The sequence below is a fragment of the Panthera pardus genome, unplaced genomic scaffold (genome assembly GCF_024362965.1).
Source record: "Panthera pardus isolate Hobbes unplaced genomic scaffold, ASM2436296v1 HiC_scaffold_13, whole genome shotgun sequence".
In the NCBI taxonomy this organism is placed as follows: domain Eukaryota; kingdom Metazoa; phylum Chordata; class Mammalia; order Carnivora; family Felidae; genus Panthera; species Panthera pardus.
In genome coordinates this window covers 139,671,922-139,675,649 of record NW_026526688.1, presented here as the reverse complement: position 1 = coordinate 139,675,649, position 3,728 = coordinate 139,671,922, and the positions used below count along the sequence as shown (strand labels likewise).

Below are 3,728 nucleotides of genomic sequence, written 5' to 3'. Positions count from 1 at the left end.
GTATCTGTATATCAGACTTACCAAGATACTTGTCATTGAACAGTCCATTTTAATACCCGAAAAAAGGGCAATTTGTCATATTAACAGTCAGTAAAGTTAACCACAGGGAACATGAATGTCATTAACAAATAAAATAAAAATAACTTTTGTCCATTGAGAATCATATTGTGACCGGGTGCCTGGGTGGCTCAGTCGGTTAAGCATCTGACTCTTGATTCCTGCTCAGGTCATGATCTCACAATTTGTGAGTTCAATCCCCACATTGGGCTCTGCATTGACAGTGTGGATTCTCTCTCTCCTCTTTCTGCCCCTCTTTCTCTCACCTCTCACTCTCTCTCTCTCTCTCAAGATAAACAAATAAACTTGAAAAATAAAGAAAAAAAAGAATGATTTTGTGAGGGGGCACCTTGGTGGTTCAGCCAGTTAAGCATTCAACTCTTGATTTCAGTTCAGGTCATGATCCCACAGATTTGGGATATACAGCCGTGCATCTGGCTCTGTGCTGACAGCACAATGCCTGCTTGGGATTCCCTCTCTCTCTCTCTCTCTCTCTCTCACACACACACACACACAAATAATAAAAAATAAATTTTAAAAATAATGATTTTGTCAGGAAGTAAAATCATAGAAGAATGACAAAAAGTATGTCATAATCCTACCAAAGTTGTGGAAATGTATGTCTGATTTGGAAAAAAAATGCAAATCTAACTATAGATATGAGATTTATGGAAAAGGAACTACATTCATTAGGAAGTTACGTAACACTACAATCACTAATATTTGTAAGTATATACAAAAAGGGAAAGTCTGTGAGGAAATTTCAAACCACTTGGTCAGACAATGTTGGGTTAGGAATAATAGAGAACACCCTTCTTTTCATAACCATAATTTGTTCCGATTAAGGGAAAAACAAAGAGGAATCAAACAGACAGGAATCAAAATATCTCCATTATTATTTACACTGGCTCACAGGCCGGGAGCTTTCTTCATACTCATTCAATCACAGGGAACAACTTATCATCACAAGCACCTTGAGGGGAAGGCTCTACCACCATAAAACTTAAGGCAGGAGGAGTCAAACCGCAAGTGCATTTTCTCTGTACAGCTAGATCCCAAGAAAAATGGGAGTCAAGAGGAATAAACCATGCTTGCCTAGTTTCTCCTTCCAAACTCAACTTCCAAATAAATTCCTTTTTCTTCTCTAATGGAGGAGTAAGGGCATGGGCAGAGGCCATGAATATCTCATGAATTAAATACAGGTATATCCCTTTCACTGTGCTTTGCTTTATTGCACCTCACAGAAACTAAACACCTGTGGCAACCCTGCACTGAGTAAGTCTACTGGTGCCATTTTCCCAACAGCATTTGCTCACTTTATGTCTCTGTGTCACAGTTCGGTAATTTTCATAATATTTCAAACTTTTTTTTTCAAATTATTATTGTATTTATTATTGTGATCTGTGATCAGTGATTATGACTCACTGAAAGCTCAGATAATGTTTGCCACTTTTTTAGCAATAAAGTTGGTGTGGTTTTTTTGAGCCAAAAAGCTTTACTGGCAGGTCAAGGGAACATCCAGATATAGGGTTCCTCCTCTCCCATGTCCCTACCCAGGGGAGCCCCTCTGCAGAAGAACAGGAAGCCCACCAGGCTGCCAGACTTCAAGAGCCTTGGGGGTGGGCAGGTTGTCAGAGTGGGCATCCTGGCCTTCCAGGTGGCGATCTACTGCTCCAGCCCCAACTTGATGTCCATGAGCTGCTGGTACTCCTGGTTCTGCCACTCAGTGTCTGCCTGCACATCACTCAGCTAGGCTTCAATACTGCTGATCAGAGCCTGGGTCTGGGCCAGCCATGCTCCAAAGCAGGCCTCTGTTTCTGCCAGTGTGTCTTCCAGGGCAGCTTTCATGCTTAGCTGAGCCTGCAGCTCAATCTCCGGAGCCTAGAAGGTGAGCCACAGCTCAGTGACCTCTGCCTTGCCTAGCTGTAACTGCTCTGTATGGCCAGCCACCTCCCAATTCAGCTCCTGGGTCTGGCTGGTGAACTAGGCTTCAGAACCCTTTTGGCTATTCTCAGCCATGAGCTCATATTGGCTTCTCATGTCACTCAGGGTCTTGGCAAGGTCCATGACCAGAGCGGAATCCACCTCCACACTAATCTGGTCAGTTACCTGGCCCCTAAGGGCACTGATTTCCTCGTCGTGGTTCTCTTTCAAGCAGTCCAGCTTCTCCTTCAGGCCTTCAGTCTGCATCTCCAGGAGCTGGCCAGAGTCAGCTCAGCATGCACCCTGCTCAGGCCGTTCATGTCGGCCTCAGCTCTCATGGACTGGTCTGCTCTGTCTCTAAGTTGGTTGGGAAGTCATCCATAGCCAGAAAGGCACTGTCAGTCTGCACGACAATCTTAAGAGTTCTCAATGGTAGCACCAAGAATCTTGTCCCGCAGGTCCTTGATGGTCTTGAGGTAGTAGCTGCAGTGGCAGGCGGCCTAAGCACCTGCTTCTGGTACCAGTGGTGGATCTTCACCTCCAGATTGCCATTGGTCTTCTCCAGGGCGCACACCATGTCCAGGCAGGAGGCCAGGTGGCTGTTGAGCTTGTGTCTGGTGATCTCATTGCCCACCAGCAGCCCGCAGGACCCGGCCAGCCTCCAGCAAAGCTGTCGCCGTAGCCCCAAAGGATAAGCACATGAAGCTGGCGAAGAACACAGACACACGCCAAGGCCGTCTGAGCCCCTGGGGCAGCTGGGCATGGAGAAGGCACCTCCTGCCCCAAGCGTAGGGAGCCACTGTGCAGGCCCCCAAGGTCAAGGTGGTGGACAAGTGGCAATAACTGAAGGAAGTCATGGAGAAGGAGGAGGAGGAGGGTGACACTGGTCGGAGGAGAAGTGGTTGGTGGGAGGAGTCAGCAATAAAGTATTTTTTAATTAAGATAGGTATGTTGGGGTTTTTTAGACATATGCTATTGTATACTTAGTAGGCGATAGTGTAGTGTAAACATAACTTTTATATGCACTGGAAAACCAAAAGAATCGTTTGACTCACTTTATTGTGATATTTCCCTTTAATTATAGTGGTCTAGAACCAAACCCACAATAGCTCTGAGGTATGCCTATACCTTCCATGTAGAAGGAGACTTCAGGAGTGGGGTCAAAGCAAAGCTACACACCCCCAATAGACTGGGAAGAAGTTTCTCTGGATCTGTCACTCTCTGAAATATCACACAATCTCCTACAAACCTCACCACTGTCTACAATTATGAAAAAAAGAAAGTACTTGTTAGGGTGAATTTGAGGATAACATGAGAGATTACAAAGTAAATACGGCCTTCTATTAGCTACCTAAAAAATGACTCAAGAATGAGTTAATCTGATTTCTTTCATTTGAATTAGAGTTCCTTGCATACATTTGGATTGGGGTTCCTAGACAGTCAGAAATGCAAACTCACCCAAAGGCACTCAGAAGGCAACACTCACCCAAATGGACACAGTCCAGACACAGTCTAGACACTCAGAAGGCAACACTCACCCAAATGACACAGTCATTGGATGAAAGCATTTGCTTTCTGTTCTCTGGAAAGAAAAGTTTATGTGTTTTCTGTGTGATTCTGCTAGAGGGCTGGGCTTCCCCCATAACAATAACCAGTTCAGTAACATAGCCAATATTCAAGATGCTCACCTTTGATTTTTGACCAGTAGTTAATGTCATCTACTTTCAATAATTACCATTAAAAGGTAA

General features: G+C 44.7%; 1 pseudogene; it reads right to left on the bottom strand.

The window, feature by feature from the left end:
* Positions 1-1,606: 1,606 nt before the first annotated feature.
* Positions 1,607-2,837, bottom strand: LOC109275307 (keratin, type I cytoskeletal 19-like; annotated as a pseudogene).
* Between the last annotated feature and the right edge of the window lie 891 nt (positions 2,838-3,728).